The 27534-nt window shown below is 59.2% G+C and overlaps 1 protein-coding gene across 2 annotated transcripts in view; it reads right to left on the reverse strand.

Annotated features, from left to right (window-relative positions):
- The window catches only part of TRIM16 (tripartite motif containing 16), a 101374-nt gene that overhangs the window by 40237 nt on the left and 33603 nt on the right, over positions 1-27534 (reverse strand). The window lies entirely within an intron of this gene.

A 27534-nucleotide genomic window follows, 5' to 3' on the forward strand; every position in this document is an offset into this window, starting at 1 on the left:
ACGAGATGACTGCTCTGCACACACACGAGATGACTGCTCTGCACACACACGAGATGACTGCTCTGCACACACACACACATGCACACACGAGATGACTGCTCTGCACACACACACACACGAGATGACTGCTCTGCACACACACACACACACACACACACACACAGGAGATGACTGCTCTGCGCACACACGCAATGACTGCTCTGCGCACACGAGGAGACTGCTCTGCGCACACGAGGAGACTGCTCTGCGCACACGAGGAGACTGCTCTGCGCACACGAGGAGACTGCTCTGCGCACACGAGGAGACTGCTCTGCGCACACGAGGAGACTGCTCTGCGCACACGAGGAGACTGCTCTGCGCACACGAGGAGACTGCTCTGCGCACACGAGGAGACTGCTCTGCGCACACGAGGAGACTGCTCTGCGTACACGAGGAGACTGCTCTGCGCACACGAGGAGACTGCTCTGCGCACACGAGGAGACTGCTCTGCGCACACGAGGAGACTGCTCTGCGCACACGAGGAGACTGCTCTGCGCACACGAGGAGACTGCTCTGCGCACACGAGGAGACTGCTCTGCGCACACGAGGAGACTGCTCTGCGCACACGAGGTGACTGCTCTGCGCACACGAGGTGACTGCTCTGCGCACACGAGGTGATTGCTCTGCGCACACGAGGTGACTGCTCTGCGCACACGAGGTGACTGCTCTGCCCACACAATATGACTGCTCTGCCCACACAATATGACTGCTCTGCCCACACAATATGACTGCTCGGCACACACACACACACGAGATGTCTGTTCTGCACACACAAAAGTGATATAACACTGCTCTGTGTTATATCAGTATGACTGTGCAGTATGAGGTACTGTGTTACACCATTAGTGTGACTGTGCAGTATGAGGTGCTGTGTTACACCATTAGTGTGACTGAAGTGCGGGGCGCTGTGTTATATCACTAGTGAGTGTGTGAAGTTTGGCTGGTTCTGCAGGGAGCTGTGATTACCGGAAGGGTGGAGGCTGTGCTGTTCCTTGTACACCCCAAACACACTCATCAATAATGACAGATGACTGCTTCTTACAGCTTTCTCTGCCTCTCCTCGGTTTCTCCTTTTAAACTTTTATAATCCAGCACAGGTATAATCTTTCTATTTGGGTGGAGAAAGACTTTAATAGGAACTTATAACAAGAACAATCAGAAAGCCAGATGTTATTATAAACCTACAGCCACCTATGACACTAGATACATAAATCACAGTAGTATGCCAAGTATAAAGGAATGTTCACACTGGCGGCGCTCACTGCTCTGTACCACCTCTTTCCTGGGCTCCCACTGGCGGTGCTCACTGCTCTGTACCACCTCTTTCCTGCGCTCACACTGGCGGTGCTCACTGCTCTGTACCACCTCTTTCCTGCGCTCACACTGGCTGTGCTCACTGCTCTGTACCACCTCTTTCCTGCGCTCTCACTGGCGGTGCTCACTGCTCTGTACCACCTCTTTCCTGCGCTCACACTGGCAGTGCTCACTGCTCTGTACCACCTCTTTCCTGCGCTCACACTGGCGGTGCTCACTGCTCTGTACCACCTCTTTCCTGCGCTCACACTGGCGGTGCTCACTGCCCTGTACCACCTCTTTCCTGCGCTCACACTGGTGGTGCTCACTGCTCTGTACCACCTCTTTCCTGCGCTCACACTGGCGGTGCTCACTGCCCTGTACCACCTCTTTCCTGCGCTCACACTGGTGGTGCTCACTGCCCTGTACCACCTCTTTCCTGCGCTCACACTGGCGGTGCTCACTGCTCTGTACCACCTCTTTCCTGCAGTCACACTGGCGGTGCTCACTGCTCTGTACCACCTCTTTCCTGCACTCACACTGGTGGTGCTCACTGCTCTGTACCACCTCTTTCCTGCACTCACACTGGCGGTGCTCACTGCTCTGTACCACCTCTTTCCTGCGCTCACACTGGCAGTGCTCACTGCTCTGTACCACCTCTTTCCTGCGCTCACACTGGCGGTGCTCACTGCTCTGTACCACCTCTTTCCTGCGCTCACACTGGCGGTGCTCACTGCCCTGTACCACCTCTTTCCTGCGCTCACACTGGTGGTGCTCACTGCTCTGTACCACCTCTTTCCTGCGCTCACACTGGCGGTGCTCACTGCCCTGTACCACCTCTTTCCTGCGCTCACACTGGTGGTGCTCACTGCCCTGTACCACCTCTTTCCTGCGCTCACACTGGCGGTGCTCACTGCTCTGTACCACCTCTTTCCTGCAGTCACACTGGCGGTGCTCACTGCTCTGTACCACCTCTTTCCTGCACTCACACTGGTGGTGCTCACTGCTCTGTACCACCTCTTTCCTGCAGTCTCACTGGCGGTGCTCACTGCTCTGTACCACCTCTTTCCTGCGCTCACACTGGCGGTGCTCACTGCTCTGTACCACCTCTTTCCTGCGCTCACACTGGCGGTGCTCACTGCTCTGTACCACCTCTTTCCTGCAGTCACACTGGTGGTGCTCACTGCTCTGTACCACCTCTTTCCTGCAGTCTCACTGGCGGTGCTCACTGCTCTGTACCACCTCTTTCCTGCGCTCACACTGGCGGTGCTCACTGCTCTGTACCACCTCTTTCCTGCGCTCACACTGGCGGTGCTCACTGCTCTGTACCACCTCTTTCCTGCACTCACACTGGCGGTGCTCACTGCTCTGTACCACCTCTTTCCTGCGCTCACACTGGTGGTGCTCACTGCCCTGTACCACCTCTTTCCTGCACTCACACTGGCGGTGCTCACTGCTCTGTACCACCCCTTTCCTGCGCTCACACTGGGGGTGCTCCCTGCTCTGTACCACCTCTTTCCTGCGCTCACACTGGCGGTGCTCACTGCTCTGTACCACCTCTTTCCTGCACTCACACTGGCGGTGCTCACTGCTCTGTACCACCTCTTTCCTGCGCTCACACTGGCGGTGCTCACTGCCCTGTACCACCTCTTTCCTGCACTCACACTGGCGGTGCTCACTGCCCTGTACCACCTCTTTCCTGCAGTCACACTGGCGGTGCTCACTGCCCTGTACCACCTCTTTCCTGCACTCACACTGGCGGTGCTCACTGCTCTGTACCACCTCTTTCCTGCACTCACACTGGTGGTGCTCACTGCTCTGTACCACCTCTTTCCTGCGCTCACACTGGCGGTGCTCACTGCTCTGTACCACCTCTTTCCTGCGCTCACACTGGCGGTGCTCACTGCCCTGTACCACCTCTTTCCTGCACTCACACTGGCGGTGCTCACTGCCCTGTACCACCTCTTTCCTGCGCTCACACTGGCGGTGCTCACTGCTCTGTACCACCTCTTTCCTGCGCTCACACTGGCGGTGCTCACTGCTCTGTACCACCTCTTTCCTGCGCTTACACTGGCGGTGCTCACTGCTCTGTACCACCTCTTTCCTGCGCTCACACTGGCGGTGCTCACTGCTCTGTACCACCTCTTTCCTGCGCTCACACTGGCGGTGCTCACTGCTCTGTACCACCTCTTTCCTGCACTCACACTGGCGGTGCTCACTGCTCTGTACCACCTCTTTCCTGCGCTCACACTGGCGGTGCTCACTGCCCTGTACCACCTCTTTCCTGCACTCACACTGGCGGTGCTCACTGCCCTGTACCACCTCTTTCCTGCGCTCACACTGGCGGTGCTCACTGCCCTGTACCACCTCTTTCCTGCGCTCACACTGGCGGTGCTCACTGCCCTGTACCACCTCTTTCCTGCGCTCACACTGGCGGTGCTCACTGCTCTGTACCACCTCTTTCCTGCGCTCACACTGGCGGTGCTCACTGTTCTGTACTACCTCTTTCCTGCGCTCACACTGGTGGTGCTCACTGCCCTGTACCACCTCTTTCCTGCGCTCACACTGGCGGTGCTCACTGCCCTGTACCACCTCTTTCCTGCGCTCACACTGGCGGTGCTCACTGCCCTGTACCACCTCTTTCCTGCGCTCACACTGGGGGTGCTCACTGCTCTGTACCACCTCTTTCCTGCGCTCACACTGGCAGTGCTCACTGCTCTGTACCACCTCTTTCCTGCACTCACACTGGCGGTGCTCACTGCTCTGTACCACCTCTTTCCTGCGCTCACACTGGCGGTGCTCACTGCTCTGTACCACCTCTTTCCTGCGCTCACACTGGCCATGCTCACTGCTCTGTACCACCTCTTTCCTGCGCTCACACTGGCAGTGCTCACTGCCCTGTACCACCTCTTTCCTGCACTCACACTGGCGGTGCTCACTGCTCTGTACCACCTCTTTCCTGCGCTCACACTGGCGGTGCTCACTGCTCTGTACCACCTCTTTCCTGCAACTCACACTGGCGGTGCTCACTGTTCTGTACCACCTCTTTCCTGCGCTCACACTGGCAGTGCTCACTGCCCTGTACCACCTCTTTCCTGCACTCACACTGGCGGTGCTCACTGCTCTGTACCACCTCTTTCCTGCGCTCACACTGGCGGTGCTCACTGCTCTGTACCACCTCTTTCCTGCAACTCACACTGGCGGTGCTCACTGTTCTGTACCACCTCTTTCCTGCGCTCACACTGGCGGCGCTCACTGCTCTGTACCACCTCTTTCCTGCGCTCACACTGGTGGTGCTCACTGCCCTGTACCACCTCTTTCCTGCACTCACACTGGCGGTGCTCACTGCTCTGTACCACCTCTTTCCTGCGCTCACACTGGCGGTGCTCACTGCTCTGTACCACCTCTTTCCTGCGCTCACACTGGCCATGCTCACTGCTCTGTACCACCTCTTTCCTGCGCTCACACTGGCAGTGCTCACTGCCCTGTACCACCTCTTTCCTGCACTCACACTGGCGGTGCTCACTGCTCTGTACCACCTCTTTCCTGCGCTCACACTGGCGGTGCTCACTGCTCTGTACCACCTCTTTCCTGCGCTCACACTGGCCATGCTCACTGCTCTGTACCACCTCTTTCCTGCGCTCACACTGGCAGTGCTCACTGCCCTGTACCACCTCTTTCCTGCACTCACACTGGCGGTGCTCACTGCCCTGTACCACCTCTTTCCTGCGCTCACACTGGCGGTGCTCACTGCTCTGTACCACCTCTTTCCTGCAACTCACACTGGCGGTGCTCACTGTTCTGTACCACCTCTTTCCTGCGCTCACACTGGCGGTGCTCACTGCTCTGTACCACCTCTTTCCTGCGCTTACACTGGCGGTGCTCACTGCTCTGTACCACCTCTTTCCTGCGCTCACACTGGCGGTGCTCACTGCCCTGTACCACCTCTATCCTGCGCTCACACTGGCTGTGCTCCCTGCTCTGTACCACCTCTTTCCTGTGCTCACACTGGCGGTGCTCACTGCTCTGTACCACCCCTTTCCTGCGCTCACACTGGCGGTGCTCACTGCTCTGTACCACCTCTTTCCTGCACTCACACTGGCGGTGCTCACTGCCCTGTACCACCTCTTTCCTGCGCTCACACTGGCGGTGCTCACTGCTCTGTACCACCTCTTTCCTGCGCTCACACTGGCGGTGCTCACTGCTCTGTACCACCTCTTTCCTGCGCTCACACTGGGGGTGCTCACTGCTCTGTACCACCTCTTTCCTGCAGTCACACTGGCAGTGCTCACTGCTCTGTACCACCTCTTTCCTGCGCTCACACTGGCAGTGCTCACTGCTCTGTACCACCTCTTTCCTGCGCTCACACTGGCGGTGCTCACTGCTCTGTACCACCTCTTTCCAGCGCTCACACTGGCAGTGCTCACTGCTCTGTACCACCTCTTTCCTGCGCTCACACTGGCGGTGCTCCCTGCTCTGTACCACCTCTTTCCTGCACTCACACTGGCGGTGCTCACTGCCCTGTACCACCTCTTTCCTGCGCTCACACTGGCGGTGCTCACTGCTCTGTACCACCTCTTTCCTGCGCTCACACTGGCGGTGCTCACTGCTCTGTACCACCTCTTTCCTGCAGTCACACTGGCGGTGCTCACTGCTCTGTACCACCTCTTTCCTGCGCTCACACTGGCGGTGCTCACTGCTCTGTACCACCTCTTTCCTGCGCTCACACTAGCGGTGCTCACTGCCCTGTACCACCTCTTTCCTGCACTTACACTGGCAGTGCTCACTGCTCTGTACCACCTCTTTCCTGCGCTCACACTGGCGGTGCTCACTGCTCTGTACCACCTCTTTCCTGCGCTTACACTGGCGGTGCTCACTGCTCTGTACCACCTCTTTCCTGTGCTCACACTGGCGGTGCTCACTGCTCTGTACCACCCCTTTCCTGCGCTCACACTGGCGGTGCTCACTGCTCTGTACCACCCCTTTCCTGCAGTCACACTGGCGGTGCTCACTGCTCTGTACCACCTCTTTCCTGCGCTCACACTGGCGGTGCTCACTGCTCTGTACCACCTCTTTCCTGCGCTCACACTGGCGGTGCTCACTGCCCTGTACCACCTCTTTCCTGCACTCACACTGGCAGTGCTCACTGCTCTGTACCACCTCTTTCCTGCGCTCACACTGGCGGTGCTCACTGCTCTGTACCACCTCTTTCCTGCGCTCACACTGGCGGTGCTCACTGCTCTGTACCACCTCTTTCCTGCGCTCACACTGGCGGTGCTCACTGCTCTGTACCACCTCTTTCCTGCGCTCACACTGGCGGTGCTCACTGCTCTGTACCACCTCTTTCCTGCGCTCACACTGGCGGTGCTCACTGCTCTGTACCACCTCTTTCCTGCGCTCACACTGGCGGTGCTCACTGCTCTGTACCACCTCTTTCCTGCGCTCACACTGGCGGTGCTCACTGCTCTGTACCACCTCTTTCCTGCGCTCACACTGGTGGTGCTCACTGTTCTGTACTACCTCTTTCCTGCGCTCACACTGGCGGTGCTCACTGCTCTGTACCACCTCTTTCCTGCACTCACACTGGCGGTGCTCACTGCTCTGTACCACCTCTTTCCTGCGCTTACACTGGCGGTGCTCACTGCTCTGTACCACCTCTTTCCTGTGCTCACACTGGCGGTGCTCACTGCTCTGTACCACCCCTTTCCTGCGCTCACACTGGCGGTGCTCACTGCTCTGTACCACCCCTTTCCTGCACTCACACTGGGGGTGCTCACTGCTCTGTACCACCTCTTTCCTGCGCTCACACTGGCGGTGCTCCCTGCTCTGTACCACCTCTTTCCTGCACTCACACTGGCGGTGCTCTCTGCTCTGTACCACCTCTTTCCTGCACTCACACTGGCGGTGCTCACTGCCCTGTACCACCTCTTTCCTGCGCTCACACTGGCGGTGCTCACTGCCCTGTACCACCTCTTTCCTGCGCTCACACTGGGGGTGCTCACTGCTCTGTACCACCTCTTTCCTGCGCTCACACTGGTGGTGCTCACTGCTCTGTACCACCTCTTTCCTGCACTCACACTGGCGGTGCTCACTGCTCTGTACCACCTCTTTCCTGCGCTCACACTGGTGGTGCTCACTGCTCTGTACCACCTCTTTCCTGCGCTCACACTGGCGGTGCTCACTGCTCTGTACCACCTCTTTCCTGCGCTCACACTGGCTGTGCTCACTGCCCTGTACCACCTCTTTCCTGCGCTCACACTGGCGGTGCTCACTGCTCTGTACCACCTCTTTCCTGCACTCACACTGGCGGTGCTCACTGCTCTGTACCACCTCTTTCCTGCGCTCACACTGGCTGTGCTCACTGCTCTGTACCACCTCTTTCCTGCAGTCACACTGGCGGTGCTCACTGCTCTGTACCACCTCTTTCCTGCACTCACACTGGCGGTGCTCACTGCTCTGTACCACCTCTTTCCTGCGCTCACACTGGCGGTGCTCACTGCTCTGTACCACCTCTTTCCTGCGCTCACACTGGCGGTGCTTACTGTTCTGTACCACCTCTTTCCTGCGCTCACACTGGCGGTGCTCACTGCCCTGTACCACCTCTTTCCTGCACTCACACTGGCGGTGCTCACTGCTCTGTACCACCTCTTTCCTGCGCTCACACTAGTGGTGCTCACTGCTCTGTACCACCTCTTTCCTGCGCTCACACTGGCTGTGCTCACTGCTCTGTACCACCTCTTTCCTGCACTCACACTGGCGGTGCTCACTGCTCTGTACCACCTCTTTCCTGCACTCACACTGGCGGTGCTCACTGCTCTGTACCACCTCTTTCCTGCGCTCACACTGGCGGTGCTCACTGCTCTGTACCACCTCTTTCCTGCACTCACACTGGCGGTGCTCACTGCCCTGTACCACCTCTTTCCTGCGCTCACACTGGCGGTGCTCACTGCTCTGTACCACCTCTTTCCTGCGCTCACACTGGCGGTGCTCACTGCTCTGTACCACCTCTTTCCTGCGCTCACACTGGCGGTGCTCACTGCTCTGTACCACCTCTTTCCTGCGCTCACACTGGGGGTGCTCACTGCTCTGTACCACCTCTTTCCTGCAGTCACACTGGCAGTGCTCACTGCTCTGTACCACCTCTTTCCTGCGCTCACACTGGCAGTGCTCACTGCTCTGTACCACCTCTTTCCTGCGCTCACACTGGCGGTGCTCACTGCTCTGTACCACCTCTTTCCAGTGCTCACACTGGCAGTGCTCACTGCTCTGTACCACCTCTTTCCTGCGCTCACACTGGCGGTGCTCCCTGCCCTGTACCACCTCTTTCCTGCGCTCACACTGGCGGTGCTCACTGCTCTGTACCACCTCTTTCCTGCGCTCACACTGGCGGTGCTCACTGCTCTGTACCACCTCTTTCCTGCAGTCACACTGGCGGTGCTCACTGCTCTGTACCACCTCTTTCCTGCGCTCACACTGGCGGTGCTCACTGCTCTGTACCACCTCTTTCCTGCGCTCACACTGGCGGTGCTCACTGCCCTGTACCACCTCTTTCCTGCACTCACACTGGCAGTGCTCACTGCTCTGTACCACCTCTTTCCTGCGCTCACACTGGCGGTGCTCACTGCTCTGTACCACCTCTTTCCTGCGCTCACACTGGTGGTGCTCACTGCTCTGTACCACCTCTTTCCTGCGCTCACACTGGCTGTGCTCACTGCTCTGTACCACCTCTTTCCTGCGCTCACACTGGCAGTGCTCACTGCTCTGTACCACCTCTTTCCTGCGCTCACACTGGCGGTGCTCACTGCTCTGTACCACCTCTTTCCTGCGCTCACACTGGCGGTGCTCACTGCTCTGTACCACCTCTTTCCTGCGCTCACACTGGCTGTGCTCACTGCTCTGTACCACCTCTTTCCTGCGCTCACACTGGCAGTGCTCACTGCCCTGTACCACCTCTTTCCTGCGCTCACACTGGCGGTGCTCACTGCTCTGTACCACCTCTTTCCTGCGCTCACACTGGCGGCGCTCACTGCTCTGTACCACCTCTTTCCTGCGCTCACACTGGCGGTGCTCACTGCTCTGTACCACCTCTTTCCTGCACTCACACTGGCGGTGCTCACTGCCCTGTACCACCTCTTTCCTGCGCTCACACTGGCGGTGCTCACTGCCCTGTACCACCCCTTTCCTGCGCTCACACTGGCAGTGCTCACTGCTCTGTACCACCTCTTTCCTGCGCTCACACTGGCGGTGCTCACTGCTCTGTACCACCTCTTTCCTGCGCTCACACTGGCGGTGCTCACTGCTCTGTACCACCTCTTTCCTGCGCTCACACTGGCGGTGCTCACTGCTCTGTACCACCTCTTTCCTGCAGTCACACTGGCAGTGCTCACTGCTCTGTACCACCTCTTTCCTGCAGTCACACTGGCGGTGCTCACAGCTCTGTACCACCTCTTTCCTGCAGTCACACTGGCAGTGCTCACTGCTCTGTACCACCTCTTTCCTGCGCTCACACTGGCGGTGCTCACTGCTCTGTACCACCTCTTTCCTGCGCTCACACTGGCAGTGCTCACTGCTCTGTACCACCTCCTTCCTGCGCTCACACTGGCGGTGCTCACTGCTCTGTACCACCTCTTTCCTGCGCTCACACTGGTGGTGCTCACTGCTCTGTACCACCTCTTTCCTGCACTCACACTGGCGGTGCTCACTGCTCTGTACCACCTCTTTCCAGCGCTCACACTGGCAGTGCTCACTGCTCTGTACCACCTCTTCCCTGCGCTCACACTGGCGGTGCTCACTGCTCTGTACCACCTCTTTCCTGCGCTCACACTGGCGGTGCTCACTGCTCTGTACCACCTCTTTCCTGGGCTCACACTGGCTGTGCTCACTGCTCTGTACCACCTCTTTCCTGCAGTCACACTGGCAGTGCTCACTGCTCTGTACCACCTCTTTCCTGCAGTCACACTGGCGGTGCTCACTGCTCTGTACCACCTCTTTCCTGCGCTCACACTGGCGGTGCTCACTGCCCTGTACCACCTCTTTCCTGCGCTCACACTGGCGGTGCTCACTGCTCTGTACCACCTCTTTCCTGCGCACACACTGGCGGTGCTCACTGCTCTGTACCACCTCTTTCCTGCGCTCACACTGGCGGTGCTCACTGCTCTGTACCACCTCTTTCCTGCGCACACACTGGCGGTGCTCACTGCTCTGTACCACCTCTTTCCTGCGCTCACACTGGCGGTGCTCACTGCTCTGTACCACCTCTTTCCTGCGCTTACACTGGCGGTGCTCACTGCTCTGTACCACCCCTTTCCTGCGCTCACACTGGCAGTGCTCACTGCTCTGTACCACCTCTTTCCTGCGCTCACACTGGCTGTGCTCACTGCTCTGTACCACCTCTTTCCTGCGCTCACACTGGCGGTGCTCACTGCTCTGTACCACCTCTTTCCTGCGCTCACACTGGCGGTGCTCACTGCTCTGTACCACCTCTTTCCTGCGCTCACACTGGCGGTGCTCACTGCTCTGTACCACCTCTTTCCTGCGCTCACACTGGCGGTGCTCACTGCTCTGTACCACCCCTTTCCTGCGCTCACACTGGCAGTGCTCACTGCTCTGTACCACCTCTTTCCTGCGCTCACACTGGCGGTGCTCACTGCTCTGTACCACCTCTTTCCTGCGCTCACACTGGCGGTGCTCACTGCTCTGTACCACCTCTTTCCTGCGCTCACACTGGCTGTGCTCACTGCTCTGTACCATCTCTTTCCTGCGCTCACACTGGCAGTGCTCACTGCCCTGTACCACCTCTTTCCTGCGCTCACACTGGCGGCGCTCACTGCTCTGTACCACCTCTTTCCTGCGCTCACACTGGCGGCGCTCACTGCTCTGTACCACCTCTTTCCTGCGCTCACACTGGCGGTGCTCACTGCTCTGTACCACCTCTTTCCTGCGCTCACACTGGCGGTGCTCACTGCTCTGTACCACCTCTTTCCTGCGCTCACACTGGCGGTGCTCACTGCTCTGTACCACCTCTTTCCTGCAGTCACACTGGCAGTGCTCACTGCTCTGTACCACCTCTTTCCTGCAGTCACACTGGCGGTGCTCACAGCTCTGTACCACCTCTTTCCTGCAGTCACACTGGCAGTGCTCACTGCTCTGTACCACCTCTTTCCTGCGCTCACACTGGCGGTGCTCACTGCTCTGTACCACCTCTTTCCTGCGCTCACACTGGCGGTGCTCACTGCTCTGTACCACCTCTTTCCTGCAGTCACACTGGCGGTGCTCACTGCTCTGTACCACCTCTTTCCTGCACTCACACTGGCGGTGCTCACTGCTCTGTACCACCTCTTTCCTGCAGTCACACTGGCGGTGCTCACTGCCCTGTACCACCTCTTTCCTGCGCTCACACTGGCGGTGCTCACTGCTCTGTACCACCTCTTTCCTGCGCTCACACTGGCGGTGCTCACTGCTCTGTACCACCTCTTTCCTGCGCTCACACTGGCGGTGCTCACTGCCCTGTACCACCTCTTTCCTGCGCTCACACTGGCGGTGCTCACTGCTCTGTACCACCTCTTTCCTGCGCTCACACTGGCGGTGCTCACTGCTCTGTACCACCTCTTTCCTGCAGTCACACTGGCGGTGCTCACTGCCCTGTACCAGCTCTTTCCTGCGCTCACACTGGCGGTGCTCACTGCTCTGTACCACCTCTTTCCTGCGCTCACACTGGCGGTGCTTACTGCTCTGTACCACCTCTTTCCTGCAGTCACACTGGCGGTGCTCACAGCTCTGTACCACCTCTTTCCTGCAGTCACACTGGCAGTGCTCACTGCTCTGTACCACCTCTTTCCTGCGCTCACACTGGCAGTGCTCACTGCTCTGTACCACCTCCTTCCTGCGCTCACACTGGCGGTGCTCACTGCTCTGTACCACCTCTTTCCTGCGCTCACACTGGCGGTGCTCACTGCTCTGTACCACCTCTTTCCTGCGCTCACACTGGCGGTGCTCACTGCTCTGTACCACCTCTTTCCTGCGCTCACACTGGCGGTGCTCACTGCCCTGTACCACCTCTTTCCTGCGCTCACACTGGCGGTGCTCACTGCCCTGTACCACCTCTTTCCTGCGCTCACACTGGCGGTGCTCACTGCTCTGTACCACCTCTTTCCTGCGCTCACACTGGCGGCGCTCACTGCTCTGTACCACCTCTTTCCTGCGCTCACACTGGCGGCGCTCACTGCTCTGTACCACCTCTTTCCTGCACTCACACTGGCGGCGCTCACTGCTCTGTACCACCTCTTTCCTGCACTCACACTGGCGGTGCTCACTGCCCTGTACCACCTCTTTCCTGCGCTCACACTGGGGGTGCTCACTGCTCTGTACCACCTCTTTCCTGCGCTCACACTGGGGGTGCTCACTGCTCTGTACCACCTCTTTCCTGCGCTCACACTGGGGGTGCTCACTGCTCTGTACCACCTCTTTCCTGCGCTCACACTGGCGGTGCTCACTGCGCTGTACCACCCCTTTCCTGCGCTCACACTGGCGGTGCTCACTGCCCTGTACCACCTCTTTCCTGCACTCACACTGGGGGTGCTCACTGCTCTGTACCACCTCTTTCCTGCGCTCACACTGGGGGTGCTCACTGCTCTGTACCACCTCTTTCCTGCGCTCACACTGGGGGTGCTCACTGCTCTGTACCACCTCTTTCCTGCGCTCACACTGGCGGTGCTCACTGCGCTGTACCACCCCTTTCCTGCGCTCACACTGGCGGTGCTCACTGCTCTGTACCACCTCTTTCCTGCGCTCACACTGGCGGTGCTCACTGCTCTGTACCACCTCTTTCCTGCGCTCACACTGGCGGTGCTCACTGCCCTGTACCACCTCTTTCCTGCGCTCACACTGGCGGTGCTCACTGCCCTGTACCACCTCTTTCCTGCGCTCACACTGGCGGTGCTCACTGCTCTGTACCACCTCTTTCCTGCGCTCACACTGGCGGCGCTCACTGCTCTGTACCACCTCTTTCCTGCGCTCACACTGGCGGCGCTCACTGCTCTGTACCACCTCTTTCCTGCACTCACAGTGGTGGCGCTCACTGCTCTGTACCACCTCTTTCCTGCACTCACACTGGCGGTGCTCACTGCCCTGTACCACCTCTTTCCTGCACTCACACTGGGGGTGCTCACTGCTCTGTACCACCTCTTTCCTGCGCTCACACTGGGGGTGCTCACTGCTCTGTACCACCTCTTTCCTGCGCTCACACTGGGGGTGCTCACTGCTCTGTACCACCTCTTTCCTGCGCTCAAACTGGCGGTGCTCACTGCGCTGTACCACCCCTTTCCTGCGCTCACACTGGCGGTGCTCACTGCCCGGTACCACCTCTTTCCTGCACTCACACTGGGGGTGCTCACTGCTCTGTACCACCTCTTTCCTGCGCTCACACTGGGGGTGCTCACTGCTCTGTACCACCTCTTTCCTGCGCTCACACTGGGGGTGCTCACTGCTCTGTACCACCTCTTTCCTGCGCTCACACTGGCGGTGCTCACTGCGCTGTACCACCCCTTTCCTGCGCTCACACTGGCGGTGCTCACTGCTCTGTACCACCTCTTTCCTGCGCTCACACTGGCGGTGCTCACTGCTCTGTACCACCTCTTTCCTGCGCTCACACTGGCTGTGCTCACTGCTCTGTACCACCTCTTTCCTGCGCTCACACTGGTGGTGCTCACTGCCCTGTACCACCTCTTTCCTGCGCTCACACTGGCGGTGCTCACTGCTCTGTACCACCTCTTTCCTGCGCTCACACTGGTGGTGCTCACTGCCCTGTACCACCCCTTTCCTGCGCTCACACTGGCGGTGCTCACTGCTCTGTACCACCTCTTTCCTGCGCTCACACTGGTGGTGCTCACTGCTCTGTACCACCTCTTTCCTGCGCTCACACTGGCGGTGCTCACTGCTCTGTACCACCTCTTTCCTGCGCTCACACTGGCGGTGCTCACTGCTCTGTACCACCTCTTTCCTGCGCTCACACTGGTGGTGCTCACTGCCCTGTACCACCCCTTTCCTGCGCTCACACTGGCGGTGCTCACTGCTCTGTACCACCTCTTTCCTGCGCTCACACTGGTGGTGCTCACTGCTCTGTACCACCTCTTTCCTGCGCTCACACTGGCGGTGCTCACTGCTCTGTACCACCTCTTTCCTGCGCTCACACTGGTGGTGCTCACTGCTCTGTACCACCTCTTTCCTGCGCTCACACTGGCGGTGCTCACTGCTCTGTACCACCTCTTTCCTGCGCTCACACTGGGGGTGCTCACTGCTCTGTACCACCTCTTTCCTGCGCTCACACTGGTGGTGCTCACTGCCCTGTACCACCTCTTTCCTGCGCTCACACTGGCGGTGCTCACTGCCCTGTACCACCTCTTTCCTGCGCTCACACTGGCGGTGCTCACTGCCCTTTACCACCCCTTTCCTGCGGTCACACTGGCGGTGCTCACTGCCCTGTACCACCTCTTTCCTGCGCTCACACTGGCGGTGCTCACTGCTCTGTACCACCTCTTTCCTGCGCTCACACTGGCGGTGCTCACTGCCCTGTACCACCTCTTTCCTGCACTCACACTGGCGGTGCTCACTGCTCTGTACCACCTCTTTCCTGCGCTCACACTGGCGATGCTCACTGCTCTGTACCACCTCTTTCCTGCGCTCACACTGGCGGTGCTCACTGCCCTGTACCACCTCTTTCCTGCGCTCACACTGGCGGTGCTCACTGCTCTGTACCACCTCTTTCCTGCGCTCACACTGGCGGTGCTCACTGCTCTGTACCACCCCTTTCCTGCACTCACACTGGTGGTGCTCACTGCTCTGTACCACCCCTTTCCTGCACTCACACTGGCGGTGCTCACTGCTCTGTACCACCTCTTTCCAGCGCTCACACTGGCGGTGCTCACTGCTCTGTACCACCTCTTTCCTGCACTCACACTGGCGGTGCTCACTGCTCTGTACCACCTCTTTCCTGCGCTCACACTGGCGGTGCTCACTGCTCTGTACCACCTCTTTCCTGCACTCACACTGGCGGTGCTCACTGCTCTGTACCACCTCTTTCCTGCACTCACACTGGCGGTGCTCACTGCTCTGTACCACCTCTTTCCTGCACTCACACTGGCGGTGCTCACTGCTCTGTACCACCTCTTTCCTGCGCTCACACTGGTGGAGCTCACTGCCCTGTACCACCTCTTTCCTGCGCTCACACTGGCGGCGCTCACTGCTCTGTACCACCTCTTTCCTGCACTCACACTGGCGGTGCTCACTGCTCTGTACCACCCCTTTCCTGCACTCACACTGGTGGTGCTCACTGCTCTGTACCACCTCTTTCCTGCACTCACACTGGCGGTGCTCACTGCCCTGTACCACCTCTTTCCTGCGCTCACACTGGCGGTGCTCACTGCCCTGTACCACCTCTTTCCTGCGCTCACACTGGCGGTGCTCACTGCTCTGTACCACCTCTTTCCTGCGCTCACACTGGTGGTGCTCACTGCTCTGTACCACCTCTTTCCTGCGCTCACACTGGCGGTGCTCACTGCTCTGTACCACCTCTTTCCTGCGCTCACACTGGCGGTGCTCACTGCCCTGTACCACCTCTTTCCTGCGCTCACACTGGTGGTGCTCACTGCTCTGTACCACCTCTTTCCTGCACTCACACTGGCGGTGCTCACTGCTCTGTACCACCTCTTTCCTGCGCTCACACTGGCGGTGCTCACTGCTCTGTACCACCTCTTTCCTGCGCTCACACTGGTGGTGCTCACTGCCCTGTACCACCTCTTTCCTGCGCTCACACTGGTGGTGCTCACTGCTCTGTACCACCTCTTTCCTGCGCTCACACTGGTGGTGCTCACTGCCCTGTACCACCTCTTTCCTGCGCTCACACTGGTGGTGCTCACTGCTCTGTACCACCTCTTTCCTGCGCTCACACTGGTGGTGCTCACTGCCCTGTACCACCTCTTTCCTGCGCTCACACTGGCGGTGCTCACTGCCCTGTACCACCTCTTTCCTGCGCTCACACTGGCGGTGCTCACTGCTCTGTACCACCTCTTTCCTGCACTCACACTGGCGGTGCTCACTGCTCTGTACCACCCCTTTCCTGCACTCACACTGGTGGTGCTCACTGCTCTGTACCACCTCTTTCCTGCACTCACACTGGCGGTGCTCACTGCTCTGTACCACCTCTTTCCTGCGCTCACACTGGTGGTGCTCACTGCTCTGTACCACCTCTTTCCTGCACTCACACTGGCGGTGCTCACTGCTCTGTACCACCTCTTTCCTGCACTCACACTGGCGGTGCTCACTGCTCTGTACCACCTCTTTCCTGCACTGACACTGGCGGTGCTCACTGCCCTGTACCACCTCTTTCCTGCGCTCACACTGGCGGTGCTCACTGCCCTGTACCACCTCTTTCCTGCGCTCACACTGGCGGTGCTCACTGCTCTGTACCACCTCTTTCCTGCGCTCACACTGGCGGTGCTCACTGCTCTGTACCACCTCTTTCCTGCGCTCACACTGGCGGTGCTCACTGCCCTGTACCACCCCTTTCCTGGGCTCACACTGGCGGTGCTCACTGCTCTGTACCACCCCTTTCCTGCGCTCACACTGGCGGTGCTCACTGCTCTGTACCACCTCTTTCCTGCACTCACACTGGCGGTGCTCACTGCTCTGTACCACCTCTTTCCTGCGCTCACACTGGCGGTGCTTACTGTTCTGTACCACCTCTTTCCTGCGCTCACACTGGCGGTGCTCACTGCCCTGTACCACCTCTTTCCTGCGCTCACACTGGCGGTGCTCACTGCTCTGTACCACCTCTTTCCTGCACTCACACTGGCGGTGCTCACTGCTCTGTACCACCTCTTTCCTGCACTCACACTGGCGGTGCTCACTGCTCTGTACCACCTCTTTCCTGCAGTCACACTGGGGGTGCTCACTGCTCTGTACCACCTCTTTCCTGCGCTCACACTGGCGGTGCTCCCTGCCCTGTACCACCTCTTTCCTGCGCTCACACTGGCGGTGCTCACTGCCCTGTACCACCTCTTTCCTGCGCTTACACTGGCGGTGCTCACTGCTCTGTACCACCTCTTTCCTGCACTCACACTGGCGGTGCTCACTGCTCTGTACCACCTCTTTCCTGCACTCACACTGGCGGTGCTCACTGCTCTGTACCACCTCTTTCCTGCACTCACACTGGCGGTGCTCACTGCTCTGTACCACCTCTTTCCTGCAGTCACACTGGTGGTGCTCACTGCTCTGTACCACCTCTTTCCTGCGGTCACACTGGCGGTGCTCACTGCTCTGTACCACCTCTTTCCTGCACTCACACTGGCGGTGCTCACTGCTCTGTACCACCTCTTTCCTGCGCTCACACTGGCGGTGCTCACTGCTCTGTACCACCTCTTTCCTGCACTCACACTGGCTGTGCTCACTGCTCTGTACCACCTCTTTCCTGCACTCACACTGGCGGTGCTCACTGCTCTGTACCACCTCTTTCCTGCACTCACACTGGCGGTGCTCACTGCTCTGTACCACCTCTTTCCTGCAGTCACACTGGTGGTGCTCACTGCTCTGTACCACCTCTTTCCTGCGCTCACACTGGCGGTGCTCACTGCTCTGTACCACCTCTTTCCTGCGCTCACACTGGCGGTGCTCACTGCTCTGTACCACCTCTTTCCTGCGCTCACACTGGCGGTGCTCACTGCTCTGTACCACCTCTTTCCTGCGCTCACACTGGCGGTGCTCACTGCTCTGTACCACCTCTTTCCTGCACTCACACTGGCGGTGCTCACTGCTCTGTACCACCTCTTTCCTGCGCTCACACTGGCGGTGCTCACTGCCCTGTACCACCTCTTTCCTGCGCTCACACTGGCGGTGCTCACTGCCCTGTACCACCTCTTTCCTGCACTCACACTGGCTGTGCTCACTGCTCTGTACCACCTCTTTCCTGCACTCACACTGGCGGTGCTCACTGCTCTGTACCACCTCTTTCCTGCACTCACACTGGCGGCGCTCACTGCTCTGTACCACCTCTTTCCTGCGCTCACACCGGCAGTGCTCACTGCTCTGTACCACCTCTTTCCTGCAGTCACACTGGCGGTGCTCACTGCTCTGTACCACCTCTTTCCTGCAGTCACACTGGTGGTGCTCACTGCTCTGTACCACCTCTTTCCTGCGCTCACACTGGCGGTGCTCACTGCCCTGTACCACCTCTTTCCTGCGCTCACACTGGCGGTGCTCACTGCTCTGTACCACCCCTTTCCTGCGCTCACACTGGCGGTGCTCACTGCTCTGTACCACCTCTTTCCTGCACTCACACTGGCAGTGCTCACTGCTCTGTACCACCTCTTTCCTGCGCTCACACTGGCGGTGCTCACTGCTCTGTACCACCTCTTTCCTGCGCTCACACTGGCGGTGCTCACTGCTCTGTACCACCTCTTTCCTGCGCTCACACTGGCGGTGCTCACTGTTCTGTACCACCTCTTTCCTGCGCTCACACTGGCGGTGCTCACTGCTCTGTACCACCTCTTTCCTGCGCTCACACTGGTGGTGCTCACTGCCCTGTACCACCTCTTTCCTGCGCTCACACTGGCAGTGCTCACTGCTCTGTACCACCTCTTTCCTGCGCTCTCACTGGCGGTGCTCACTGCTCTGTACCACCTCTTTCCTGCGCTCACACTGGCGGTGCTCACTGCTCTGTACCACCTCTTTCCAGCGCTCACACTGGCAGTGCTCACTGCTCTGTACCACCTCTTTCCTGCAGTCACACTGGCGGTGCTCACTGCTCTGTACCACCTCTTTCCTGCGCTCACACTGGCGGTGCTCACTGCCCTGTACCACCTCTTTCCAGCGCTCACACTGGCGGTGCTCACTGCTCTGTACCACCTCTTTCCTGCACTCACACTGGCTGTGCTCACTGCTCTGTACCACCTCTTTCCTGCACTCACACTGGGGGTGCTCACTGCTCTGTACCACCTCTTTCCTGCGCTCACACTGGCGGTGCTCACTGCTCTGTACCACCTCTTTCCTGCACTCACACTGGCGGTGCTCACTGCTCTGTACCACCTCTTTCCTGCGCTCACACTGGCGGTGCTCACTGCTCTGTACCACCTCTTTCCTGCGCTCACACTGGCGGTGCTCACTGCTCTGTACCACCTCTTTCCTGCACTCACACTGGCGGTGCTCACTGCCCTGTACCACCCCTTTCCTGCACTCACACTGGCGGTGCTCACTGCTCTGTACCACCTCTTTCCTGCGCTCACACTGGCGGTGCTCACTGCTCTGTACCACCTCTTTCCTGCACTGACACTGGCGGTGCTCACTGCTCTGTACCACCTCTTTCCTGCGCTCACACTGGCGGTGCTCACTGCTCTGTACCACCTCTTTCCTGCGCTCACACTGGCGGTGCTCACTGCTCTGTACCACCTCTTTCCTGCGCTCACACTGGCGGTGCTCACTGCTCTGTACCACCTCTTTCCTGCGCTCACACTGGTGGTGCTCACTGCTCTGTACCACCTCTTTCCTGCGCTCACACTGGCGGTGCTCACTGCCCTGTACCACCTCTTTCCTGCACTCACACTGGCGGTGCTCACTGCTCTGTACCACCTCTTTCCTGCGCTCACACTGGCGGTGCTCACTGCTCTGTACCACCTCTTTCCTGCACTCACACTGGCAGTGCTCACTGCTCTGTACCACCTCTTTCCTGCGCTCACACTGGTGGTGCTCACTGCTCTGTACCACCTCTTTCCTGCGCTCACACTGGCGGTGCTCACTGCGCTGTACCACCCCTTTCCTGCGCTCACACTGGTGGTGCTCACTGCTCTGTACCACCTCTTTCCTGCACTCACACTGGCGGTGCTCACTGCTCTGTACCACCTCTTTCCTGCGCTCACACTGGCGGTGCTCACTGCTCTGTACCACCTCTTTCCTGCGCTCACACTGGCGGTGCTCACTGCTCTGTACCACCTCTTTCCTGCGCTCACACTGGCGGTGCTCACTGCTCTGTACCACCTCTTTCCTGCGCTCACACTGGCGGTGCTCACTGCTCTGTACCACCTCTTTCCTGCGCTCACACTGGCTGTGCTCACTGCTCTGTACCACCTCTTTCCTGCGCTCACACTGGCGGTGCTCACTGCTCTGTACCACCTCTTTCCTGCGCTCACACTGGCGGTGCTCACTGCTCTGTACCACCTCTTTCCTGCGCTCACACTGGCGGTGCTCACTGCTCTGTACCACCTCTTTCCTGCGCTCACACTGGCGGTGCTCACTGCTCTGTACCACCTCTTTCCTGCGCTCACACTGGCAGTGCTCACTGCTCTGTACCACCTCTTTCCTGCACTCACACTGGCAGTGCTCACTGCTCTGTACCACCTCTTTCCTGTGCTCACACTGGCGGTGCTCACTGCTCTGTACCACCTCTTTCCTGCGCTCACACTGGTGGAGCTCACTGCTCTGTACCACCTCTTTCCTGCGCTCACACTGGCGGTGCTCACTGCTCTGTACCACCTCTTTCCTGGGCTCACACTGGCAGTGCTCACTGCTCTGTACCACCTCTTTCCTGCGCTCACACTGGCAGTGCTCACTGCTCTGTACCACCTCTTTCCTACGCTCACACTGGCGGTGCTCACTGCTCTGTACCACCTCTTTCCTGCACTCACACTGGCGGTGCTCACTGCTCTGTACCACCTCTTTCCTGTGCTCACACTGGCGGTGCTTACTGTTCTGTACCACCTCTTTCCTGCACTCACACTGGCGGTGCTCACTGCCCTGTACCACCTCTTTCCTGCGCTCACACTGGCGGTGCTCACTGCTCTGTACCACCTCTTTCCTGCGCTCACACTGGTGGTGCTCACTGCTCTGTACCACCTCTTTCCTGCGCTCACACTGGGGGTGCTCACTGCTCTGTACCACCTCTTTCCTGCACTCACACTGGCGGTGCTCACTGCTCTGTACCACCTCTTTCCTGCACTCACACTGGCGGTGCTCACTGCTCTGTACCACCTCTTTCCTGTGCTCACACTGGCGGTGCTTACTGTTCTGTACCACCTCTTTCCTGCACTCACACTGGCGGTGCTCACTGCCCTGTACCACCTCTTTCCTGCACTCACACTGGCGGTGCTCTCTGCTCTGTACCACCTCTTTCCTGCACTCACACTGGCGGTGCTCACTGCTCTGTACCACCTCTTTCCTGCGCTCACACTGGTGGTGCTCACTGCTCTGTACCACCTCTTTCCTGCGCTCACACTGGCGGTGCTCACTGCTCTGTACCACCTCTTTCCTGCGCTCACACTGGCTGTGCTCACTGCCCTGTACCACCTCTTTCCTGCGCTCACACTGGCGGTGCTCACTGCTCTGTACCACCTCTTTCCTGCACTCACACTGGCGGTGCTCACTGCTCTGTACCACCTCTTTCCTGCGCTCACACTGGCTGTGCTCACTGCTCTGTACCACCTCTTTCCTGCGCTCTCACTGGCGGTGCTCACTGCTCTGTACCACCTCTTTCCTGCGCTCACACTGGCGGTGCTCACTGCTCTGTACCACCTCTTTCCTGCACTCACACTGGCGGTGCTCACTGCTCTGTACCACCTCTTTCCTGCGCTCACACTGGCGGTGCTCACTGCTCTGTACCACCTCTTTCCTGCGCTCACACTGGCGGTGCTCACTGCTCTGTACCACCTCTTTCCTGCGCTCACACTGGCGGTGCTCACTGCTCTGTACCACCTCTTTCCTGCGCTCACACTGGCGGTGCTCACTGCTCTGTACCACCTCTTTCCTGCGCTCACACTGGCGGTGCTCACTGCTCTGTACCACCTCTTTCCTGCGCTCACACTGGCGGTGCTCACTGCTCTGTACTACCTCTTTCCTGCGCTCACACTGGTGGTGCTCACTGCTCTGTACCACCTCTTTCCTGCGCTCACACTGGCGGTGCTCACTGCTCTGTACCACCTCTTTCCTGCGCTCACACTGGTGGTGCTCACTGCTCTGTACCACCCCTTTCCTGCGCTCACACTGGTGGAGCTCACTGCTCTGTACCACCTCTTTCCTGCGCTCACACTGGCAGTGCTCACTGCTCTGTACCACCTCTTTCCTGTGCTCACACTGGCGGTGCTCACTGCTCTGTACCACCTCTTTCCTGCGCTCACACTGGCTGTGCTCACTGCTCTGTACCACCTCTTTCCTGCGCTCACACTGGTGGTGCTCACTGCCCTGTACCACCTCTTTCCTGCGCTCACACTGGCGGTGCTCACTGCTCTGTACCACCTCTTTCCTGCGCTCACACTGGCGGCGCTCACTGCTCTGTACCACCTCTTTCCTGCGCTCACACTGGCGGCGCTCACTGCTCTGTACCACCTCTTTCCTGCACTCACACTGGCGGCGCTCACTGCTCTGTACCACCTCTTTCCTGCACTCACACTGGCGGTGCTCACTGCCCTGTACCACCTCTTTCCTGCACTCACACTGGGGGTGCTCACTGCTCTGTACCACCTCTTTCCTGCGCTCACACTGGGGGTGCTCACTGCTCTGTACCACCTCTTTCCTGCGCTCACACTGGGGGTGCTCACTGCTCTGTACCACCTCTTTCCTGCGCTCACACTGGCGGTGCTCACTGCGCTGTACCACCCCTTTCCTGCGCTCACACTGGCGGTGCTCACTGCCCTGTACCACCTCTTTCCTGCGCTCACACTGGGGGTGCTCACTGCTCTGTACCACCTCTTTCCTGCGCTCACACTGGGGGTGCTCACTGCTCTGTACCACCTCTTTCCTGCGCTCACACTGGGGGTGCTCACTGCTCTGTACCACCTCTTTCCTGCGCTCACACTGGCGGTGCTCACTGCGCTGTACCACCCCTTTCCTGCGCTCACACTGGCGGTGCTCACTGCTCTGTACCACCTCTTTCCTGCGCTCACACTGGCGGTGCTCACTGCTCTGTACCACCTCTTTCCTGCGCTCACACTGGCGGTGCTCACTGCTCTGTACCACCTCTTTCCTGCGCTCACACTGGCGGTGCTCACTGCCCTGTACCACCTCTTTCCTGCGCTCACACTGGCGGTGCTCACTGCCCTGTACCACCTCTTTCCTGCGCTCACACTGGCGGTGCTCACTGCTCTGTACCACCTCTTTCCTGCGCTCACACTGGCGGCGCTCACTGCTCTGTACCACCTCTTTCCTGCGCTCACACTGGCGGCGCTCACTGCTCTGTACCACCTCTTTCCTGCACTCACACTGGCGGCGCTCACTGCTCTGTACCACCTCTTTCCTGCACTCACACTGGCGGCGCTCACTGCCCTGTACCACCTCTTTCCTGCACTCACACTGGGGGTGCTCACTGCTCTGTACCACCTCTTTCCTGCGCTCACACTGGGGGTGCTCACTGCTCTGTACCACCTCTTTCCTGCGCTCACACTGGGGGTGCTCACTGCTCTGTACCACCTCTTTCCTGCGCTCACACTGGCGGTGCTCACTGCGCTGTACCACCCCCTTTCCTGCGCTCACACTGGCGGTGCTCACTGCCCTGTACCACCTCTTTCCTGCACTCACACTGGGGGTGCTCACTGCTCTGTACCACCTCTTTCCTGCGCTCACACTGGGGGTGCTCACTGCTCTGTACCACCTCTTTCCTGCGCTCACACTGGGGGTGCTCACTGCTCTGTACCACCTCTTTCCTGCGCTCACACTGGCGGTGCTCACTGCGCTGTACCACCCCTTTCCTGCGCTCACACTGGCGGTGCTCACTGCTCTGTACCACCTCTTTCCTGCGCTCACACTGGCGGTGCTCACTGCTCTGTACCACCTCTTTCCTGCGCTCACACTGGCTGTGCTCACTGCTCTGTACCACCTCTTTCCTGCGCTCACACTGGTGGTGCTCACTGCCCTGTACCACCTCTTTCCTGCGCTCACACTGGCGGTGCTCACTGCTCTGTACCACCTCTTTCCTGCGCTCACACTGGTGGTGCTCACTGCCCTGTACCACCCCTTTCCTGCGCTCACACTGGCGGTGCTCACTGCTCTGTACCACCTCTTTCCTGCGCTCACACTGGTGGTGCTCACTGCTCTGTACCACCTCTTTCCTGCGCTCACACTGGCGGTGCTCACTGCTCTGTACCACCTCTTTCCTGCGCTCACACTGGCGGTGCTCACTGCTCTGTACCACCTCTTTCCTGCGCTCACACTGGTGGTGCTCACTGCCCTGTACCACCCCTTTCCTGCGCTCACACTGGCGGTGCTCACTGCTCTGTACCACCTCTTTCCTGCGCTCACACTGGTGGTGCTCACTGCTCTGTACCACCTCTTTCCTGCGCTCACACTGGCGGTGCTCACTGCTCTGTACCACCTCTTTCCTGCGCTCACACTGGTGGTGCTCACTGCTCTGTACCACCTCTTTCCTGCGCTCACACTGGCGGTGCTCACTGCTCTGTACCACCTCTTTCCTGCGCTCACACTGGGGGTGCTCACTGCTCTGTACCACCTCTTTCCTGCGCTCACACTGGTGGTGCTCACTGCCCTGTACCACCTCTTTCCTGCGCTCACACTGGCGGTGCTCACTGCCCTGTACCACCTCTTTCCTGCGCTCACACTGGCGGTGCTCACTGCCCTGTACCACCCCTTTCCTGCGGTCACACTGGCGGTGCTCACTGCCCTGTACCACCTCTTTCCTGCGCTCACACTGGCGGTGCTCACTGCTCTGTACCACCTCTTTCCTGCACTCACACTGGCGGTGCTCACTGCTCTGTACCACCTCTTTCCTGCGCTCACACTGGCGGTGCTCACTGCTCTGTACCACCTCTTTCCTGCGCTCACACTGGCGGTGCTCACTGCTCTGTACCACCTCTTTCCTGCGCTCACACTGGCGGTGCTCACTGCTCTGTACCACCTCTTTCCTGCGCTCACACTGGCGGTGCTCACTGCTCTGTACCACCTCTTTCCTGCGCTCACACTGGCGGTGCTCACTGCTCTGTACCACCTCTTTCCTGCGCTCACACTGGCGGTGCTCACTGCTCTGTACTACCTCTTTCCTGCGCTCACACTGGTGGTGCTCACTGCTCTGTACCACCTCTTTCCTGCGCTCACACTGGCGGTGCTCACTGCTCTGTACCACCTCTTTCCTGCGCTCACACTGGTGGTGCTCACTGCTCTGTACCACCCCTTTCCTGCGCTCACACTGGTGGAGCTCACTGCTCTGTACCACCTCTTTCCTGCGCTCACACTGGCAGTGCTCACTGCTCTGTACCACCTCTTTCCTGCGCTCACACTGGCGGTGCTCACTGCTCTGTACCACCTCTTTCCTGCGCTCACACTGGCTGTGCTCACTGCTCTGTACCACCTCTTTCCTGCGCTCACACTGGTGGTGCTCACTGCCCTGTACCACCTCTTTCCTGCGCTCACACTGGCGGTGCTCACTGCTCTGTACCACCTCTTTCCTGCGCTCACACTGGCGGCGCTCACTGCTCTGTACCACCTCTTTCCTGCGCTCACACTGGCGGCGCTCACTGCTCTGTACCACCTCTTTCCTGCACTCACACTGGCGGCGCTCACTGCCCTGTACCACCTCTTTCCTGCACTCACACTGGGGGTGCTCACTGCTCTGTACCACCTCTTTCCTGCGCTCACACTGGGGGTGCTCACTGCTCTGTACCACCTCTTTCCTGCGCTCACACTGGGGGTGCTCACTGCTCTGTACCACCTCTTTCCTGCGCTCACACTGGCGGTGCTCACTGCCCTGTACCACCTCTTTCCTGCGCTCACACTGGTGGTGCTCACTGCCCTGTACCACCTCTTTCCTGCGCTCACACTGGCGGTGCTCACTGCTCTGTACCACCTCTTTCCTGCGCTCACACTGGCGGCGCTCACTGCTCTGTACCACCTCTTTCCTGCGCTCACACTGGCGGCGCTCACTGCTCTGTACCACCTCTTTCCTGCACTCACACTGGCGGCGCTCACTGCTCTGTACCACCTCTTTCCTGCGCTCACACTGGCAGTGCTCACTGCTCTGTACCACCTCTTTCCTGTGCTCACACTGGCGGTGCTCACTGCTCTGTACCACCTCTTTCCTGCGCTCACACTGGCTGTGCTCACTGCTCTGTACCACCTCTTTCCTGCGCTCACACTGGCGGTGCTCACTGCTCTGTACCACCTCTTTCCTGCGCTCACACTGGCGGTGCTCACTGCTCTGTACCACCTCTTTCCTGCGCTCACACTGGCGGTGCTCACTGCTCTGTACCACCTCTTTCCTGCGCTCACACTGGCTGTGCTCACTGCTCTGTACCACCTCTTTCCTGCGCTCACACTGGCGGTGCTCACTGCTCTGTACCACCTCTTTCCTGCGCTCACACTGGCGGCGCTCACTGCTCTGTACCACCTCTTTCCTGCGCTCACACTGGCGGCGCTCACTGCTCTGTATCACCTCTTTCCTGCACTCACACTGGCGGCGCTCACTGCCCTGTACCACCTCTTTCCTGCACTCACACTGGGGGTGCTCACTGCTCTGTACCACCTCTTTCCTGCGCTCACACTGGGGGTGCTCACTGCTCTGTACCACCTCTTTCCTGCGCTCACACTGGGGGTGCTCACTGCTCTGTACCACCTCTTTCCTGCGCTCACACTGGCGGTGCTCACTGCCCTGTACCACCTCTTTCCTGCGCTCACACTGGTGGTGCTCACTGCCCTGTACCACCTCTTTCCTGCGCTCACACTGGCGGTGCTCACTGCTCTGTACCACCTCTTTCCTGCGCTCACACTGGCGGCGCTCACTGCTCTGTACCACCTCTTTCCTGCGCTCACACTGGCGGCGCTCACTGCTCTGTACCACCTCTTTCCTGCACTCACACTGGCGGCGCTCACTGCTCTGTACCACCTCTTTCCTGCGCTCACACTGGCAGTGCTCACTGCTCTGTACCACCTCTTTCCTGTGCTCACACTGGCGGTGCTCACTGCTCTGTACCACCTCTTTCCTGCGCTCACACTGGCTGTGCTCACTGCTCTGTACCACCTCTTTCCTGCGCTCACACTGGCGGTGCTCACTGCTCTGTACCACCTCTTTCCTGCGCTCACACTGGCGGTGCTCACTGCTCTGTACCACCTCTTTCCTGCGCTCACACTGGCGGTGCTCACTGCTCTGTACCACCTCTTTCCTGCGCTCACACTGGCTGTGCTCACTGCTCTGTACCACCTCTTTCCTGCGCTCACACTGGCGGT

Source organism: Hyperolius riggenbachi, chromosome 12 (assembly GCF_040937935.1).
Source record: "Hyperolius riggenbachi isolate aHypRig1 chromosome 12, aHypRig1.pri, whole genome shotgun sequence".
Lineage (NCBI taxonomy): Eukaryota > Metazoa > Chordata > Amphibia > Anura > Hyperoliidae > Hyperolius > Hyperolius riggenbachi.